We start from the raw sequence: 22,198 nt of genomic DNA, 5'->3' as shown, positions 1-22,198 counted from the left end.
AATGAAAGGGAACTTTGGACACCAGTCCTTTAAAAAAATGTTTTTTTTCTTTCATGGTGACATGTATTATATCATTCCACATAACGAAAGATGGTACTGTAAATTTTGGCAATGGTATCAATTCAACATCGAGACGGACGTATGTTACGTACTAGCAAAATAACTGAAAGTTTCCACCCAATGACTTGCCTTTCTGCTTCGCAAAGCGCAAAACAAAAACTGGTTTTAACAAAGTAAAACGGCGACATTGGTTTCTAAGACTTTTGTACAATTTGAAATCAATATCAGCAGCTTTTCCCACAAAAACCTCACGTTCATCCAGTTCTCTGTTCGCGAGGCCCCTAAAGATTTGCATATGTGTGAACTCTGACCCCCAAACCAGCGTGTACCTTGCTGCGAAACATGAATGACTAGCACTTAGATAAAGGCCTATCTTGCACTTGCTTGTGCACACGGATCATTATTTACTGACGATTTCTATGCTTCGTGTAAGGATAACTCGATTAAGGTAAGTATTACATGCTGTTTTGAGTGAAAACCCTTTGATGGAACGTGTTGAAAGTCGCTATGACCCGCGCGTGCTGCGCTTGTCGCAAGCGCCACACGTAAATAAGAAACAAATATGGCGGAAACGGCACCGCATTATCCCCCATCTTTAGTGTTTCAGAGCCGGCGCGAGGGTTTAAGGGTCATATATTGACCAATTCACATGGTCACTGCCGGGATGGAAAGGTCTCTACTCTTTCCACCCGGCTGTAGTTTCTTGAGAGTGTACACGCACCATTACCAGAGGATGGTGTGTCAGAAGATCTCAACCGACACTGTCAAACTAAAAAAAGACTGTTCTTTTCAACATCCCAATGTTTTTGTCTGTTTGGCTGGTTGTTACATCGTCCCCGTAACGTTGCAAACGTAGATGCTAGGTCATGAAGGACTGTCATGGTGACATCTTTACGTCTATGTTTCCAGACAGTGTAAATTCGTCGATAATATTGACATTTCTGGATGTGTTTAAATTCAAAACATTGTATTTTATGAATGCTTCGAAAACAATTCGTTGTCAGTATAAAAATATCCATGCACGTGCAGGGATTTATTGTTAACAGCAGATAGGCAATGCCAGTCATATTTTGTGAAACAATAATTGTTATAATTTGATCTTAGTTTTGTTTTTCAAACATGATTAATTCAATGACATCATGTTAGAAAGTATTTCCTGCAGCAAATTGTATTAAAAAGCAAAGAAGTTGAAGAAAATCACCCCCTTTAAGCCACAATTAATTATTCTTATTTTGAATAAACATGTACAGGGATTTACCTCGAGTCCTATATTTGAGGGTCCCTGGGACTCATAATCTTAATTTTCAGGACTCATGGACTACAAAATTGGTGTCCCAAACACTTAAATATAACTATTAATGCTATGCTATAATATTGTTGCAATTCAGTTACTGTTATTGTATTGTGTATCATGATCATCACAGTAATTAAACTGCAAATGATATCATAACCAGGCTAGTAGCAGACTCAGTGATAACTTCTTATTACTTAATCAACATCTTAATCAAAGTTTTTGGACTTTTTCTGTGTCCCTGTGGATGCGCTAATCTAATTTATTGCATCTTTTGTCAGTTTTTATGTGTATAGGATGTAGAAGTTCGTGCCCAGTAAATCCCAGCATTTTTGTCCAAATATCCATATAACGATTTTGAGATCTTAATATGTGAAAGAGGTTTTCATGTAACAACAGTAATTGTATTGGTCCATTTAGTGGCATTATGATTTTGCCAGCTCATAAACCATATTCATCACTGAACACATTTAATAAAATGGCTAAAATCTGTTTTAGCATGATCTCAAATTGCCTTACAATACTGCAACTCTGAAAGCATATGCAGAGAGAGGTTATATTGATGTAATAATGAGATAATAAAACCTTGCCTACCTGACTATATTCTATGCAAGGAATGGTTGGTTGGTTTGTTGTTTAAAACACCCCTCTCACCAATATTCCAGTTTTATTTCTGTATTTACAGGCAATCACTAGGTGACTCCACAGCCCCACATATTTCAAGAATACACTGAAAAGTATTTTACTACCTGCTCACATTGAGTTGTATCTTACATGATGAGTTTTGGGTAGCCTAGTAGTTAAACTTTGTTGTGGTAAAACATGCACTCGTCATGCCGAAGACCTGTCTTTGATTCCCTACATGGTGGGGTATGCTTCCATATATCCAACCCAAGACTGCCGAATTGATTGTTTGTACAGTAATTAACGCTCTCTAAACCAGCATTTGGTAACTTGGCTCTCCTGCTGATTGGCTGGTTGGCTAATTGGCTGATTGGCTGATTGGCTGATTGGCTGAATGTATATTAATGACACAGTGGATTTCCGTCAGCATCAAGCTCATTATGCTACCTGATAAAAGGAGTATGGTTAAGGATTAGGCAGATTGGTAAGTGACGTGTGTAGGATCTCCGATGCAGCCCAATCACAGTCTCTACCCTGACATAAGCGTCAAGTGTATATGATTAAGGTTGAACAATATATCAGTTCAAAAAAAAATGTTTAAATTTGACAAAATTAACACACTGATGGTTTTTGGTTTTTGACAATCAACACGTTGTTTAGTTGTAATTTACGGTACATCATTCTCAGGTTCAGAAGAGAAAAGTTCTTTAAACCAGAATGCACTCTGTATCAGCATTTATTTCTGGTCCTAACAAATGCCAGTTTAGATGGCTTCCACTGTTCATTGTATTGTAATATATCGTGGTTCAGGTATTCATATCGCACCATACATAGAACCTTAATGTCTGACGTTGAGTGACACTGATTGTACTTGTGGATTTCGATTTTGTACATACTAAGGTGTTAAGAATAAATGTCATGGTTGTGATAACGGCAGTCTCAAAATAAGGTTGGAATGTTGGCAGTGTTTCTAATTTTTACAATTCCTGGAATGTAAAGTATGCTGTTTGTAAATTAATTGTGGAGAAAAACATGACTTGTGAAAGTCTGTGTAGATTTTTATTGTGAAGTATGACAAGAATCACCAAAGTTCATGTACTTATTTAAACATTATAACCCCGCAAATATTGCAATATGTTTCCTTTGAAAAATGTATTTCAGTATACTGGTGTACTGAAAGAGTAGGGTGAATGGGAGGTCAAGTCATCCATGGTGCCACTGATTAGCAGGGTTGTGTCCCTTGGGAATGCCAGGATAGTATGATTGTTTCTAGGTTTGTTAGCATCATACTTATGGTTGGGGATTTCTGCATAGTGGAGGGGCCTTGTTGTATCCTAGTGGTTAAAGCATTCATTACTCACCCTGAAGACCCGGGTTTGATTCCCCATATGGGTACAATGTGTGAAGCCCATTTCTGGTGGCTTCGCACATGATTTTGCTGAAGTGTTGATAAAACCATCGTAAAACTAACACTCACCATTGTCACCAGCTATTGACTTGCATCACTTCAAGCTTTCTTTTAAGCTGATACATTATCTGTTATCTGTTGTGGATGACTGCTGCCTTGACTGACATATGTTCAGTTTTGCAAAAGGGAGTATAACTATGGGATGTAGGTTAACTGTAGTCATTGAGGACGTTACTACAGGGATGGTGGTTAATTGTTGTTATGCATAGTGTTATCACAAGGATGTAGGTTAACCGTTATATGGGGTGTAATTGCAAGGATGTAGGTTCACTGTTGTTATACAGGTTATTACAAGGATGTAGGTTAACTGTTGTTTTACAGGGCGTTACGGCAAAGATGTAGGCTAACTGTTGTTATATGGGGTATTATTACAAGGATGTAGGTTAACTGTTGTTATATGGTGTTATTGCAAGGGTGTAGGTTAACTGTTGTTACAGGGGGTGTAATTACAAGGATGTAGGTTTACTCTTGTTACACGCTGTGTAATTACAAGGATGTAGGTTAACTGTTGTTATATGGGGTGTTATTGCAATGATGTAGGTTAACTGTTGTTACAGAGGGTGTTATTGCAAGGATGTTGGTTAACTGTTACATGAAGTGTAATTACAAGGATGTATGTTAACTTGTTGCGCAGTGTGTAATCAGTGTAGGTTCACAGTTGTTACACAGGGTGTTATTGCAAGGATGTAGGTTAGCTGTTGTTACACGGGATGTGATTACAAGGATGTAGGTTAACTGTTGTTACGCAGGGTGTAATTACCATGATGTAGGTTCACTGTTCTTACACGGGATGTAATTACAAGGATGTAGGTTAACTGTTGTTACACGGGGTGTTATTGCAAGGATGTAGGTTAACTGTTGTTATATGAGGTGTTATTAGAAAGATGTAGGTTAACTGTTATACGGGGTGTTATTGCAATGATGTAGGTTCACTGTTTAAATAGGGGATCTTATTACAAGGATGTAGATTAACTGTCGTCTTATTGTTATTATCATTATATAAGTATTTAATTAAGCACATCTCATCTACATGCATGCTCAAAGCACTTTGTTTTTACCTCAATCATTAGAGGTCAGTATCAACAGCACTTCATATTTTCAATCCTATCTCCCAGGGGAATATAAAATGCATGCAGCCACTCGACGCACCAAATTACAATGGCTTTTCCGTTCTTACGATTTGTGAAGATAATTACAGTGATGTAGGTTAATTGTTGTGATTGGAAAATTTTTTCCAAGGATGTAAGTTAACTGTTGTACTGAGGAACATTATTATGGGGATGAGTGTTGACTGTTGTAATAGGGAACATTATTACAAGTATAATGGTTGACTGTTGTCATATGGTACATTATTTTGGGGTTGGTGGTTGTCATAAGGTACCTTATTATGGAGATGTAGGTTGATGGTTGTCATGTGGTACATTATTATGGAGATGTACGTTGAAGGTTGTCATGTGATACATTATTATGGAGATGTAGGTTGACGGTTGTCATATGGTACATTATTATGGAGATGTAGGTTGACGGTTGTCATATGGTACATTATTATGGGGATGTAGGTTGACGGTTGTCATATGGTACATTATTATGGGGATGTAGGTTGACGGTTGTCATATGGTACATTATTATGGGGATGTAGGTTGACGGTTGTCATATGGTACATTATTATGGGGATGTAGGTTGACGGTTGTCATATGGTACATTATTATGGGGATGTAGGTTGACGGTTGTCATATGGTACGTTATTATGGGGATGTAGGTTGACGGTTGTCATATGGTACATTATTATGGGGATGTAGGTTGACGGTTGTCATATGGTACATTATTATGGGGATGTAGGTTGACGGTTGTCATATAGTACATTATTATGGGGATGTAGGTTGACGGTTGTCATTAGGTACATTATTATGGGGATGTATGTTGACGGTTGTCATAAGGTACATTATTATGTAGATGTAGGTTGACGGTTGTCATATGGTACATTATTATGGTGATGCAGGTTGATGGTTGAAATAGGGAACATTATTACAAGCATAAAGGTTGATGGTTGTCATATGGTATATTATTATGGGGGATGTAGGTTAACGGTTGTCTGATGGTGCTTTATTACAAGGAGATTTGTTAGTTGTTGTAACTGGGAATACATTACAGGGATATGGGATAACTGCTGTTATAAGGTACATGTAGGTTAACTGGTTTGATAGGGAACATTATGATAGGTAAGAAAGTTAACTGTTTTTTCAGTAAATAGTATTTCCTGTGTCCACTCTTTCCACTTGTGTGTAATGGTTGCACGTTTGCTCGATGCATGAAACCATGACACTGGTACTCAATATATGGTAGGGTGTGCCCAGAATCACGTCAGTGTGCCTGTGAGAAAAATATTTATGAAGCATACATGAGGTTATTTGAGTTATGCAACACCTTTCGCACACTTCAATTGTTACTTTTATATTACATCCTCCTTTCACACACGCCAAGACTTGCCGGGAGGGAGGTAAACATGATAGATGTGTTGTAATTTGTACTTCATCACTTGTACTACTTTCTTGAACTTTTCATACAGATTTATTAAAGTGAGAGTGTACCACTGTTTTTTGTGGGGCTCATTGTTCACATAGGTGTTTGACTAAAGATATCTTTATTAAATCATTGTATTTCGACTGTTAGAAGGTGAGGTTAATTGAAATGGGGTTTAGCATCGTGCTTGGGAATATTTTGCTTTTAATAGTCTTATGACAACTTGCAAGCTTGTGTATGTGTTGCTGCTTGTACTTGACCAGACTTGTTTTTTGCTATTTTCATAGCGCAAGGTCACTGAGGTACCATACCGTAGTTAAGCATGAATACCCCATTCAGACATATTAAGCTAAATAAAAAATGTGAAATGTTTCTCGGACATTGGCTCGTGACTTTTATTTGTGCACATAACATTTTGTTAATGCCATTTTAAAATAAATGATGTATGTGTTTGACTCGGCTGCGTCCCAATCATCCACTTGTCCACTATAAGAATGAGTGTCGGTAAGAACGAGTGTGGCTGAATCTGGAACTCATTAACACATGCTAAACTTCCCAAGTCTTTATTTCTGAAACTTAAAGTGAAAGCCCTCTCAAAATGAAAATGTGTTCCTCCCTCGTCACCTTTTTTCCATAAATTTTTTTTAAAAAACCCTGCCCTACTGACCTCGTCACTTTTGAAAAAAAATGTGAAGGAGAAACATTTAATTATTTTAATGTAACCTTAAACTGGCTCCGAACATACCAGTCCTTGTTGTACCCATTAATGCAGAGCTCCAGGCAGGGAAGTAGCAAGTATCATGACGCAGTCGGGGATCAAACCCGCACCCTTCTGCTCTCTAGGTGGATGCCGTAACCACTGCACCACAGAGACAAAGTGATCGCAGTAGGTTTTGTACTAGTGTGTGCAGATATAAAATTACAAATATGTAGTCCAAATCTTTTGCACATTAAATTTTCAGTACAATCCTGAATCATGTTAAAATTTGTTCGTTTGTCTATATGTTGCGGTTTTAAGGTACCTTATAAAATTATATAGATCAGAATCTATACCTCCAAAACATGAGAAAAATATTTTTTGTGTGGTTTTATTATGTTTTTGTGTGAAAAACGCATGTTTCTGCATTAACACAAACAATGGAGACAGTTGGAAAATTGGGGATAGCAGCAATCATTTAAACAAAGAAAATATGTACATAGTAAATGTCAGACTGTCGACATGTATAGTCTACATTGTTGGTGGAGTAGCTTTGTAAGTACAGAGATGGTGGGATAGCCTGATGGTTAGAGTGTCCACTTGTCACGTTTAAGACTTGGTTCAAGTCACCACATGGGTACAATGTGTGAAACTGTTTTCTGGTGTCCCTTGCTGTGATATGTTGGAATATTGATGAAAGTGGTGTTAAGCTCACTCACTCACTCATTACAAGTAGAGTTTTCACTGTACATGTTGAAGACGTGGATTTGATACCCTGCAATCACAGTTTATGTTGTTGGTTAGTGAAAGATAATGGCCAAACCTTGACAATCAAAAGAATATATTTTTTTGCATTTCAGTTACTAATGCAAGTATATTTGATTAGTACTGTCATTAACATCAAAGCTGATTTTCTGATATATTTATTTTCACCAATGTCATTCCAAGCTACACATAGCAAACTGACAGAAAGTTGTTTCCATATTCAAGGTCACTGGAGAGGGTCGAATGTTTCTAATAAAATCATATTGGCCCGACTCTTTTGCAGGTAAAGAGCCAAAAATAATTGCAGTGAAGTTGTATTTTGGAAATATTTGAATACATTTCTCCTATGCAAGCAATCCACCTGTGAAAACCATGGTTACAGTTGGTCTTCAGCAGCCCATGCAGATTATAGTGGACGACTTTGCAGATCGTCGGGTGGTCAGGCTCACTGAATGTGGCATGTGCCATCACATCCCATTTGCGCAGATCAATGCTCATGCTGTTGATAACTGGATTGTCTGGTTCAGTCCTGATTATTTACAGACTGGCGCGATACAGCTGGGATTTTACTTGGCCTAGAAATACACTTGGCCTAGAAATACACTCACTCTGTCACTGTATCTCCAGGAATGGCATTACTGAGTGTGTCGTAAAACAAAGAACAACAGACCAAGCAAGAAGACCCTTTTTTTCGACAATAACCAATCGTGTCACTAGTGCTATGGGTCGAATGATTAGGTGCGGTAATTGAATTATGAGATGATCAGATGGGTACAGTTTGTGAAGCCCATTTCTAGTGTGCCCTCCTGTGCTATTGCTAAAAGCTGTGTAAAACTAAACTCACTCACTCTTAAGATGGCTTTTAGCAAGGGGCTCCAGCTTCATTCCGCACTCTAGGTTACATAACTTAAAGAGAAACAACACAAAGCGGTAAGTGTCCACGGTAGTGGTGTTACAATGATTGAAAATAATCGAAAGTTGATCGAAAGTAGGATTAAACATTATCGATTGTAAAAAAACATATTTTCGATTGATGTGAATTTTGTTTTAGTATGACATACTTGAAAGAACTAAACTAACCATTAAATTTGATAATTATTCATGAACTAAAACGCTCCATAGCATAAGACTACACATTTTGTAAACTTGTATCTACTTTTCTTGTTGAACTTCAATTTCAGTGTCTTTCTTGCATGCATGATTTTCATTGGATGAAACTTTTAGTTATATGATAAAACATTTATTAGAAAACACCAGGAGAAAAGCCCTTAACTGGTTATTACAATAAAAATATGTATAATTTTTAACTTACCTTACCATAGGTCTTATGCATATTACCTCTAGCTTCGCTAAACGAGATCAGACAGTCGTTGATTCGCCATCCCCTCGATGGCTACCTCATGTAATCTACGAATGTAGTCACGGAAGTGACGTGATCTCTCCACTCGCGCGAGAGCGCAGAATCCAAAATTCACTTTTACCTTTAGCGTTCGTGCGAACGGACGTGTTGGTTTGCAGTTTGTTTTTTTTCCTACTGTGTGTAGTTTCAATAAAGTTGCTACTCCTTGGTAGGTATGGTTTGTATCCCCTCATTATGTATCAAAGTCAAGTCATACAAGCATTTAATGTGCTTACCTTGCTACCTCGTGTTGTTCTTTTCTCACTCAGGCTTGGCTTGGCCATGTCGGAGGTGAGAACGACATGGCGTCCATGAGGGTAGTTCATCTTGTTGGTGGTTTGCCCGTCATGTTTCTGCCCATGCTTGGTCATTTTCACTTGTGTTTTCGGTATTTAGCATACTTTTTTCTGCCATGAATTTCAGCGTAGCGAAGGCAGCCATTGTGGTTGTTATTTTTCGCTGCCCCGCACTTACGGGTGTGCCTATTTTTTACGTAGGGGTGCAACTACTTTCTACATTTTTATGTAGGGGATTTTCCTCCTAGTATTGTATTAACATGTCGTCAAGTCGTGGTTTCTTGTCTGTTACAGTTCTGTGTATGACTCGACACTATTGTACTGTCTGCAAGGGGCAGAAATCAGCCAAGGACCCACATCCCTGGTGTCCGGATTGTGCGTCCGCTGTTTGTTCCATCGATAGTCGGTGCCTACACTGTCAAGCGTTATCTCTCACCGATTTCAAGACCTTTTTGGCGGTTCGGAGGAAACGTTTTACGCAACGTAAGAGAAGAATGTCGTCGCCAGCGTCTTCCTTGGGATCCTTACCTGACGACCAAGATCTACCACCGCCTTCAATACCACTATCAACGCCGAGTGTGGAGCGCTCATCTATTACGCCGAGCCTACGCGTTCGGACGCCTTTGTAGATTTATCTCACCCGGATGCCTTATCCCATCCTGAAGTTCAGAGGCTTCTGCGATCTCTCTTGACGCCGGGCGCTGCTGTACTCCCTACCTCGGTATCTACACCTTTACCAACGACAGCGCCTAGACTTACGCCAGCGCCGTTGCCTGTACCAGCGCCTCTGCCTGTCCCGGCGCCACTGCCTGTCCCGGCGCCTTTGTTTACATCAGCACCGGTGTTTTCGTCAGCGCTTATTCCGACGTCAGCGCCTATTCCGACGCCAGCGCCTGTACCAACGCCAGCGCCAATATTGTTGCCGGACCCTGCTCCTATAACTACGTCTTATCGGATCCCCAGAGTGTCTCATACGCTGACTAAAGAAGAAATGTTACAGCGCCAGCTGGATGAAGAGCGCGCTCGTCGTTTAGAGGCTGAGCGCTCCCGGCGCAGATCTCGTTCTAGGTCCCCGAAGGGTCGGCGCTCTCGTTCTCCACACCGTAGCAGGCGCCGGCGCTCCCGGTCGGTTTCCCGCTCTCCAAGGCGCTCCTTAGAGGAAGACTCACGTACCAGAAGTAGACGTAGAGTGCGATCTCGGTCAAGATCACCACGACGTCTCTCTAGATCCCAGCGTTCGCGATCGCCGGAACCACTGCGGACTTCCGGCAAAGAATTTAACACTAAGAACTCTGCTTCCAACTCGAGTCAGCGACGAGAATCAACCTCTATTTCCTGGGAGGAACACGAGGAACAGTTCTTTTGCCCAGACTATGAGGAGGAACCTGGCAATGTTGGTGATAGTGATGGCACCTATCTTCCCTTAACTGCTGTCTTTGAGTGGATTGCCGACAGATTACCGGACTGTCTTTCCCCTTCTTCGGATTCAAACAACCCGGCGTCGATTCACTTGACTCCTGAGTTACTTATTCCACCACACCCTATGGTGGCGGATGCGATTACTTTGTTAGACTCGGACTTTGCGAAGTTATCCTTAAATCCGACCATCAAAGCGTCGAAGTCTAAGAAATCAGATTATAAAGTGCACAGTCTGGATTTTGCCGACAACGGGGCGGCGCTAGACGATTCAATTAAGAGGTTGTCAAGTTCAACTCCATCATCTTACAGAGTTCAGGATTCAAAGTTAGCAGCTGTTGATACTGAACTGAAACGTATGCTTAAACCTATCTCGGCGCTTGCGTCAGCCACCTCCGCTGCAGCCTTGGATTTGTCAGAGGATAATGCCTCGAGGGTGGATCATTTAACTACCATTTTTGCTTGGCAAGGCAGAGTACTCCATGACCTACTTGGACACTTACGTGCGGCGCTAGCCATGACTACTACTATGCGCCGATCTGGATTTTTAGATGCTTGTTCTTGGCAAGAGGAATTTAAACGTCAACTTCTTCGTGCACCATTTACGTCTAAGTTCCTCTTTGATGAAAAGATACCGTCGGTGTATAAACAACATGCCGAACTTACTAACACGGAAGTGGCGCTGTCAACTTTCGAGGCCTTGGGCTCTGCATTTCGTGGCCGAGCCAGGGGTAATGCCAAGAAAAGATATGTACCCAGGAGAGAGTCGATCCGTTCCTCGTTTGGGAGGGGACGAGGTCGTACCAAAGACTCAGATGTCCAGCGCAAGCCTCAAGAACGTGGCAGGGATGCCCCAGCTACGTCCGGTCGAGGTAGGGGCAAGCGTCCCTACTCCGGCCGCTGAAGCCATGGACTACTACGACTGGGACCTCCCACCCCCAGTCGTACCAGTTCATCCGACCCCTGTAGGTGGGAGACTAGGGATCTTCTGGGCCAACTGGACATTCCTGGAAGACCCGTTTGTTTGCAAGATCCTGAGAGCCGGCTACAAGCTACCACTAGCCAGAGCTCCGCCGTTGACTACCACTCCCCTGTCACGAGGGTACTCAATAGATCAACAGGTACTTATCCTAGAAAACATCAACATTTTATTAACAAAACATGCTATAGAGATAGTGTCAGAACCCCATCTCTCCCCGGGGTTCTATTCACCCATCTTCCTGATACCCAAGAAAGGTTCCACCAAAATGCGGATGATTCACAACATGGCGACTTTCAACAACCTGTATTTAGCCGAGCCCCCGCATTTCCGAATGACATCACTGGATCAGATCCGAGCCAAATTGTCACCCGGAGCTTGGATGGCCAGCCTAGATTTACAGGATGCTTACCTGCACGTTCCTGTATTCCCACGCCACAGGAAGTTCCTGCGTTTCATATTCAACGGAGTACACTACCAGTGGCGAGTGCTGCCGTTTGGAATTTCTACGGCCCCGTGGCTTTTCACTCGGGTCACACTGCCTGTCACCCGGTTTCTGCACCTCCGGGGGATAGACTTCGATCCTTACATCGACGATTGTTTTCTAAATCACTGCAATCCTCAGTTGCTACGCAAACAACTGGACTTCTCCACACGCCTACTTCAACAGTTGGGATGGATTATCAATTTCGAGAAGTCGCAACTGAAACCAACGCAGGAGTTAACGTTCATTGGGGGGTTGTTCCTGACTCGGCTCAATCTAGTCAGGGTCCCTCCCGATCGATGGCAGAAGATTCTCGCCTTTACGGATCGAGCTCTGTCCCTACCTCTCACCCTCAGAGAATGGCAGTCTCTGTTGGGCTTGTTGACGTCGGCGCAGGACCCCACCCTCAGAGGACGGCTTATGCTGCGCCCACTACAGAGGTTCCTATTACCATTCATTCGAGAGAACGACCTCCAGTCGTCATTTCTTCTACCCCCGCACCTGCATCAGTACCTCAGGTGGTGGACGGTAGAGTGGAACGTCTGCGCCGGTGTTTATTTGACAAACTTCAACCACGACCACGAATTGTTTGTAGACGCATCCCTCTTGGGATGGGGTGCTCATTTGAACGGCCAGACAACCTCAGGGCTGTGGTCAGACGCCGAAAAGGAGTGGCATATCAACAGCCTGGAGATGCAAGCAGTCATCCTAGCGGTTCGCCACTGGCTACCGGTCCTAACAGACTCCAGACTCCTGGTAGCGTCCGACAATTCCACGGTCGTGTGGGTGATTCACAATCAGGGTACAACCAGGTCCAAACAACTTCTGGACCAGATGTTCCTGTTAGCGGATCTGGTAGACAGCAACGGCATCGTGATCGCGGCTCGTCACATTCCCGGCTGCAAAAACATTCTGGCAGACGCCCTGTCGCGCCCCGGCAAACCATCCCCGACGGAGTGGATGCTTCATCCGGACGCATTTCGCCAGATTTGCTGGCAACTCGGGAGACCACTGGTAGATCTTTTTGCCACCAGTTTCAATCACCAGTTACCAACGTACGTATCTCCCGTGCCGGATCCACAGGCGTGGGCAGTCGACGCGATGTCTCTATCATGGGAAGGACTGGACGCATATGCGTTCCCTCCTCCAATTCTTCTCTCGGATGTAATCGCCAAGATCAGACTGACGCAGAACCTCCGACTGCTTTTGGTCGCACCTTGGTGGCCAGCCAGATCGTGGTTTCCCGATCTTCGACGGCTCGCCAGCGGAGACCCTTACAAACTTCCAGAGTGGTTGCATCTGCTTCGACATCCACACAGTCGACAGCTGCATCCGGATCCACGGCGATTCCATCTTCACGCATGGGTCATCTGCAGAGAGCATTAAAGGCTAAGGGCTACTCTGCGCACGTGGCGAACGTTATAGCTCGCGCGCATAGAGTTTCTACCCGTTCTTTATATGACGACAAATGGCGCTCTTTTGAGAATTTTTGCACACGAAGATCTCAAGATCCCATGGCAGCATCTCCTCAGTTTGTGGCACAGTTCCTTCTCTACCTACGGAACTCTAGACATCTCAAAGGCAGTACCTTAGGCACCTATTTGTCAGCTTTGAATTCTGTCCTTGCTATCAAGTCAGATTCACAGATCTCCAAGATACCGGAACTTATTGCGCTTCTCAAAGCTTTCAAGCTGGAAGACCAGAAGACCAAGTTTCGTCCTCCAGCTTGGGATCTTAATGTTGTCCTTCAACATCTCAGAGGGCCGCCGTACGAGCCATTAGAAGAAGCCTCCTTTGAACATCTTTCCAAGAAGACGGTTTTCTTACTATCATTGGCAACAGCGGCTAGAGTCAGCGAGATCCATGCTCTTGACGTTACTCAGATCCGATTTGAACAGTCAAGACACGGACGTGCTCATTTGGGTTTGCTTTGGGATTTTGTGGCTAAGAACCAGCTTCCCGGGCAGCCTAACAGGTTATTCTCCATCCCTCCTTTGTCTACGATCTTGGGTCATCATGACTTGGAGGAGGAGCTGCTATGTCCAGTCAGGGCTCTCAGATGCTATATTAAAAGGTCAGCCTCTAGGAGACGATCCCGCAAAAGGTTATTCATTCCCTTTGCCGTGTCCTGCAAAGGTGAAGTAAACAGAAATACTATTGCCCTCTGGCTCAGATCGACTATCCTGGCGGCCTATGACGACAAGCACCTGCCTCATCCGGTAGCAAGTAACCCGCACGAGATCAGGGCCTTGGCGTCTACGATGGCCCTCCATCGGAACTGCACAGTACCGCAGATCATGGAGGGCTGTTTCTGGAGGTCATCAACTGTCTTCGCATCCCACTACTTGAGGGACTTGGCAGTTGAAGACGTGGAGGGATTACAGTCATTTGGTCCATTGGTGGTTGCTCAGCAACTTACCCGACCATCCGCCCATTAGGTAACTACACTTCTACTTACCTTTGGTCTTAAGATTAACCTCACCCCCAGGGTGCGTCGGTTTTTCTTTGGAGTTCTATTGGGTTGCTCTTTGTCCTGTTCCAGGTATTATCCTGAGACCGTTGACATTGGCTTTCCCGAGTTCTCCTGATGCATGTGCACTGTTTGCTGAGGGATGGTCCTCTGGAGTCCACACCACCATCCATCTGTCGAAGCCATATGCATAAGACCTATGGTAAGGTAAGTTAAAAATTTATTAAAATCTAAATATTTTAGATATTTAAATACTTACCTTACCATAGGGCGGTGACTCCCTCCCAACGCTGGATGCTCCTCCCCACTTTGGACTCTTCGGACCTTCCGGTTGACGGTAAAAGTGAATTTTGGATTCTGCGCTCTCGCGCGAGTGGAGAGATCACGTCACTTCCGTGACTACATTCGTAGATTACATGAGGTAGCCATCGAGGGGATGGCGAATCAACGACTGTCTGATCTCGTTTAGCGAAGCTAGAGGTAATATGCATAAGACCTATGGTAAGGTAAGTATTTAAATATCTAAAATATTTAGATTTTAATAATTTTGATTATAATTGATAATCGTTTACCACAAGTCCTCTGATAATCGATAGTGGATTTGGTTTGACATCCGAGTCAGTGATAAAGCAAATGACAAACAGTGTTCATGAATAGAATAGCGTCTGACCCTCAGCCAAATCTGGCAGATTCACCACTGGTCAGATAGAAATCACCAACTCACCAGCCCCAGTGTCTGACTGAATATTTCACAATGTCTTTGTGTGAAGTTGTTATTTGTGGCATGTGACACTTGTTTGTTGTATAGAAATCTTATGTTTGTTATTATATAATGTTAATGTGGGTCAGACAGACATTTTTGAAAAGCATTAAAAAGGTTAATAAAATGATGGTAAGAAAACTGGATTTTTGGAGTGCATTACAGTATAAAACCAAACAAAACACTGTGGCTCTGCTATTACTGTGATAGGCCGTTTCACCCTTAGCATTTTTGGTATGTTTTGAGAACGTTTGTGCGTAACTCCAGATGCTGTAGTTTGGATTTTGTGTGCACTCTATGCACATTTGTGTGTCATGTGAAACCCTGAAAGTCCCCTCACTGACCATATTCCTGGAGACTTTGACAGTAGGCAACTGTTCCATGAGCATGACAAACATGGAGTACCAAGCAGTGGTGTTTACATGGTGTAAGGTCATGGCTTTAATCATTTGTACTCTGACACACCCTGCTTTGTGAAGGATGAACGGAATAGCTTCAACCTTTAACTTTAGTGCTAGTTTAATGAGCTTGAATGAATGTTTCTGATAACACAAAAGGCTAAGTCTGGTCAAGTCTTGAAGAAAACTTGTGGGAGAATTTTTTTTTTATGAATTTTTGCCATGAATCTAAAAGGCTTGACATCATGAGGCAGTAAGACTAGAGATCATGCAGTAGTTTGGCAATACAGGTGGACGAAAGGAGACGTATTTGGAGCACTGGGTTGCTGGTGTACTTTGCTGGTGGTCTTGTTTTCTGACGTTTTGGCTTTACTGGTGTTCTTGGTTGCCTGTGTCCTGGTTTACTGATGTACTTTCATTACTGGTGCTGGTATACTTGCTTGCTGGGTTACAGGTGTACACCTTTGCTGGTGTTCTTTGTTGCTGATGTTCTGGGTTGTTAGTGTTTTCGATTGCTGGTGTCCTGAGTTGTGGGTGTACTAGGTTGCTCGTGTTGTGGATTGTTGGTGTTCGAGAATGCTGGTGTTCGGGGTTGCTGGTGATGTAGATTGCTGGTGTTGTGGGTTGTTGGTTTTGTGGGTTGTTGGTATTTTGGATTGCTGGTGTCCTTGGTATACTTGGTTGCTTGTGCTTTTGGTTGTTTGTGTTCTGGGTTGTTGGTATACACAGTTGCTGGTGTTCTGCTTTTGTTCTGGCTTGCTGTTGTATGTGCATGTGGTTGCTGGTGCACTGGATTACTGAGACATAACAAGACGGGTATATAGTGTTTCGTATGGGATCATTGTCTTAATGGGTTGGGATGACAAGTACTGAGTGATTGCCGAATGGTAAGAACTACAGGGTTACTGATTGGGACTTTGTTCTCCTGGATCAACTGGAAGCCATCAACAGTAATCAGCTATGTCTCGGTCGGTCATCACAATCTGTTGAACATTCAAGACAAACCTTCTTTCCATAAGTAGGTAAAAACAAACCCACACTGTGATACCCTGACACCATAACCAAACGCTGCTTAGGACATGCTTTGTTTTGAGGGGAGCCACTCCACACCGACCCAACAGATCAGGTTTGTTTACAAGCTGGCTGACTTGGGTGGGGAATTAACTCAAGGATACCTGAACCTACAAAAGAAAAAACAACCAAGTTTGATATGTACCCCTGAGTATGGGGAGGAGGAGGCTTTCATATGGAGTTGTGTAGTCCATGACTTTAGCATCTGCAGAATGAACAGCCCATGAGAATGAGAATCACAGTCAACCATTGTTGGGCGCTATCTCCCATCTTATTCTCCTCCTTACGGAGGCCATGGAAATCCAGGAGAGCTAGTTGTCAAGGGGAAATACTCTAGCGTGGTTTATTTTCAGCTGATGGTTCCAAGCCGGCTATAAATACCATCATTTGGATGTTAGTGCTTGTGGAGCAGGCATCATACATTAGTGTAATGTCTTCTCAAATATTTTCGGTTAGGGCAAAGGTGGGGCGAGTACGATCAGATTTCACTGGAGGTTTTAATGTGGTGGAATTTCAGATTTGAAGTGGAAGATATTAAGCCCGGGTTATTGTGTTTGAGTGATAGGTTTGATATGGGTGTTTGTTTGGGAAATTTGATGACATTTTTCAGAAGTATTTCCTTTCTTGTGGCTTCCCATGTTTGTTTCTTGATTTGACATTGATAATCAGATGTGGTAATAAGTAGTTCAAATTGAGTAATAATTAGCCCCAAAGATAAGAGCCAGTTCATTGTGAATTTAAAATCTCAAAGAAGTTAGTATATTATTTTGAAAACAACAATAGCTAGTGGGTATCAAGTTTTCTATTGTAGAATCAATTTTGTAAATTTAGAATTTTTGGCTTTGTATCCATCCAGCAGTCTTTGTATAGTTGAGCCTGGACCGCACAATCCAGTGATCAAAAGCTTGAGGATCAATCTACATCATTGGGATGCAATAACATGTGTCAATCAAGTAAGCAAGTCTGACCATGCAATCCTGTTAGTTGCCTTTTACATGAAGCATGGACATTGATAGACTTACATCTAGTTTGTGAAATGAACATATTTTAATGAAAAAAAGTTCATAGTAAACAAAATAAAATATAATAAAAAATAGCCCAGAGACTTCCTGATTTTCAGGAGCTGTTGAAATCTAGACTTGCCACATTTTCTAGATTTGTGTGGGCTTTCTTGGTTATATTTGCTTCAAGGTCTGACATCTCATGTTATAACGTTGATTAATATATTTGTGGTATTTCAAGCATTATCACCTGACATTGATATTGTGTTGATTTACTCCTAGTGTCAGAAAGTATTTCTGCAGCAGCAAACATCTCCATTTGAATTTAAAAGTAGCCTGTAGTCAGATGGACTTAGGTGCTTGGTGTCTGAATGTATGTACTTTTGATAAAAGCAAACAATTCCAGTTGAACTGAAAAGGACTCCTGACAGGGAAAATGGTGTGATTTAGGAAGTATGATGGACTAAAGAACCTCGTGAGGTGGGAGATTCAGAACCTGAGGAAATCTAGACTTGCATCATTAATGGGGCAGGAAGGGTTGATCAGTAGGGAAAATAGTGTGGTTCAGGGACTACAATAGACTAAGGAACTTCCTGAGATGGGGGATTCGAAATGTGAAACCTGATCCTCAGGTAGCACCAGCATTCTTCAGGGAGTGAGGCAGACTAAAATTGACCGCCTAAGTTGGACTTACCATCTAGGTTTAAGTTTCATCGTTCAGTGTGATAATTTTGGCACAGGTGGCCAAGTCATCTTTGATGCTGTTCTTCTCATTCAAATTGTATCCCTTGGAGACATCAAAAACCTTTGGTTCTGGGTTCAGTGCCTGATTTGCACCGATTATGTTTCTATCACTTCAGACCCTAATGTGTCAATTTTTACCATAAACATCGAGGGCTCTTCTTCCCTATTCCTGCTAGTACACATTACATAACTTGCATACTGGATGTGACATTTGAATACTAGGTGTGAAACTTGAATATGGAGTCTAAAACTTGAATACATGAATACTGGGTGAAACATAAATGCTTGAGTACATGAATATGAGGTGTGAAAGTTGAATACAGGTAGTAAAACTTGAATGTTAGATGTGAAACTTGAACGCTTGCAAACGGGGTGTGAAATCTGAATGCTGGGTTAAACGTGAATGCCTTAATACAGAGTGTTAAACTTGAATACTCGGTGAAACCGGGTGAATACTTGATATGAAAGTTGATTTGAATTGTTGAATACTGTAGTACTTGGGGGAAAACTTGAATACTTTAATACTGGGTTTGAAGCTTGAATTTCGGGTGAAACTTGAATGCTGGGGTGTGAAAATGGAAGTGTTGTATACTAGAATTCTGGATATGAAACTTGAATACTGGGTGAAATATGAATCCTTTAGTGTATGGTATGAAACTTGAATGCTGATCAGTGTTTGCTCGTAAATATTTGTCAAATATAATGGTTAGTTTACTTTATTCAAGTGTGTTATACTAAACCAAAAAAACTTTGATTATTTGAAAATATGTTTTTCCCAATCGATAATCATTTTTCTTCCTTCTTTCAATCAATTTTCAATTATCTTCGATCATCAGAACACTACAAATTAACAAAACCAAATCAGGAATAGGTGATCTTTGCTGAACTAGATATACTCACAAAAATGTATGTCCTGCTTATAAGTATGTGTTGGATTCTGTGGAACTGACACAGCACATGATATATTACAAAAGGACCAGAAACGTGTTGTGTGTAATATCATGATGTTTGATTCAACACATGAGTACAATGTGGGAAGTTCATTTGTGGTGTCATCCGTTGTGTCATCCGTTGTGATATTGCAGGAATATTGCTAAAATTGGTGTTAAATAATAATACTCAAAAACAGCTTTTGAAAGTTAATAATGTTGATCATGGTGTTTTTTTACAAAGATGCCTGAAAAATAGCTTTGTGGAATACACTTCAGTCAGAATAACTTGTTTGACAATCAAATACATGTTTTTGAAAAAGGCTATGTGGTTGTTAAAAAAACATCAGTAAATGACCACAGAGATAAATCATATCAGTGAATGCTCACTGAATCCATTTTTCAGGTTCTGTGATTTTTTCAGATATGTGAAATCATGTTTTCTTTTAATTATCTTACTTCCTTACAAACAAGCAGCATGTTATTTTGACATTTAACACATACATGTAGCTTCAGCCAACAGAAGTCTGATGGTTTTTCTAAATGTTTTGGCGAGTGTTTCATGTTGATTCTGTTCGATGAGTCAGTGCTTTAACAACTTACTGTGAATGTTATTTCTTGTCCAATATAATTTGCTATCATCTAGCATAAAATGTATCTGTTTTGATTTCATTATTGACAACATATGTCATATTTGGGATTTCACTTTCTTAGTAAAGTACAAATTCTAGTACGACCGCGCGGTGGCTGAGCGGGGCTAGGCGGCTGACTTTGTGTGCTGGCGATTAGGTGCCTGACTCTGAGGGTGCGGGTTCGAATCCCGGATGGGACTCAACCGAAAAAAGTACTAGAATTTGTACTTTACTAAGAAAGTGAAATCCCAAATATGACATATGTTGCATTTGACCACTTTCTAAATGGCATCGTGTATTCATTATTGACGTTTAAAACCATCATAGATCTAAATGACATGATGAAATGATACAATGATATGCTCATTTTCAATCTCACTGACACTTCTTGACTCCAGTTTAATTTCTGAAAGTAGCGTAAGAAGGCAGTATGAAGGAACATAGTTGTTACATCTGTACAACTTACTATCATCTAATCTGTTGCATCCAGATGAAGATCCAACGTAGAATAGGCCTTCAGCAACTCATGCTTGCCATAAAAGGTGACTGTGCTTGTTGTTAGAGGCAACTAACGGGATCGGGTGGTCAGGCCATCTGAAACATGTCATCAGTTCCCAGCTGCACAAGTCAATGCTCATGCTGTTGATCACTGGATTGTCTGGTCCAGACACGATGATTTACAGACCGCCACCATATTGCTGTAATATTGCTGAGTGTATCATACAACTAAACTCACTATCATCTAATCATGGCTAATCAAGAATAACCCTTCCCTATCCTTCGTGCATTTGGCTTTAATCATTGTGTGTAATTACAACAACTATCACTGCACATCAACTTTCTCAATTGTAGAAACTCAAATATTCTTCATGTATACATTGTCCTTGTGCATAATTGTGTGTGTCATTTTCTTGATAATGTTGTTAGCTTCAACACCAAAACATTGCTTCTGTTGCAATAAAGAAGTTGTCTATCCATAAAAAATGTTCTTCTTATACAATTTCATTGTTGCAAAAATCACAACCAAACCATCATATTTAAGAATGTTAGTAAATTCAGAACTAACTTTAAGAGAATGTCTTCCTATATCCTCAGTAATATGAGGTAGTTGTGAAAGATTTTACAGCATTTGTCAATATACCAATGAGTGATCTGAGACGTGAATCATCCGTGAAACCTTGTACTGAAAAGTAGTTAGAATTATCATAGAATTTCGTCTAACAGTCAATTTCTATTTTAAATTCCTCTCAAAAAGTCCATTGTGGAAAAACGAAAAACTTTATTTGAAGCAAACAGCTGTTTAATTAAAATACTTAAAAATAAGCAAAAGCTATTGGTGTCAAAAGCAAATTTAAAAAAAACAAAACAACTTTATTGCAGGATATTGTTAGTGGTTGTCAGTGGCAACTTGTTTTGAGGTATTACTTGTACTACAAAGGTACAGTGAGAAATCCAAAGCTCTGGGGAAATGAGATAGCATTCAGCCCTATTTACATGTCAGCATTCCTATTCTGTTGCTAACATGCAAGTTTTTTGCCCTGAAAGCCCTCAAGAAATCATATTCCCTCATGAACTGCATTTTCCACAATGTCAAAATAAACTTGGATTCCGAAAACTTTATACAATGAAACTTGAGAGTTTGGAGAAGCGCCAACGGGCCTTGGCGATTTGAAATATTTTATACATATGTTGGAAGGAATCTCACAGCTTATCAACCCAACCTGCGAAAGCTGGTTTGGGTATTTCAGAGGATTCTGTGTCATTGGGAGCGATTCCGTTAAGTGTCATGTTTGGACCCAGCTGCGGAAGTTTATTTTACACTCTTCTTATTCGTATGTTTAAAGGAAGTTATTAGATGGCGTGTCTGAGAGCTGTGTATGTATACAAGGATATAGGCCAATGGGTCGTGGGGTCCGAAGGTGGCACTGAGGTTTACCTGAAACCATGTTGTAACAGGGCTACAGGTAATTTTTTGCCCAGTTGAGTATTTGCTCACATGTTATCGATCATGTGGGGATTCCTAGTTTTCTTTGAGTATTCTGTGTATTTATTCTCTTGTTATGCCAGTCTTTGTTTGTAAGCTGACGAAAAGATATTTTTGAGAATATTTCCTCCTGTGTTTCTATTTTTTTTTGATAAAGTTACTTCTTTGATGTTTTAATGAAAACTGGTCATTATTTACTTAAAGATTAAG

At 41.2% G+C, this 22,198-nt stretch overlaps 1 protein-coding gene across 2 annotated transcripts in view; it reads left to right on the top strand.

The window, feature by feature from the left end:
• The first annotated feature begins 375 nt into the window (after window positions 1-375).
• The window catches only part of LOC137290267 (interference hedgehog-like), a 262,516-nt gene continuing 240,693 nt past the window's right edge, over window positions 376-22,198 (top strand). The window contains exon 1 of one of the 2 annotated variants that reach the window (XM_067821075.1): window positions 376-508. The gene's annotated coding sequence lies outside the window, so the exon portion shown is untranslated. The remainder of the gene's footprint in view (window positions 509-22,198) is intronic. The other variant, XM_067821090.1, reaches the window with a different exon arrangement.

This window comes from Haliotis asinina, chromosome 1, assembly GCF_037392515.1.
Source record: "Haliotis asinina isolate JCU_RB_2024 chromosome 1, JCU_Hal_asi_v2, whole genome shotgun sequence".
NCBI classification, from domain to species: domain Eukaryota; kingdom Metazoa; phylum Mollusca; class Gastropoda; order Lepetellida; family Haliotidae; genus Haliotis; species Haliotis asinina.
The sequence above is the reverse complement of the archived record's forward strand: the minus strand, read 5'-3'. Positions and strand labels throughout refer to the sequence as shown.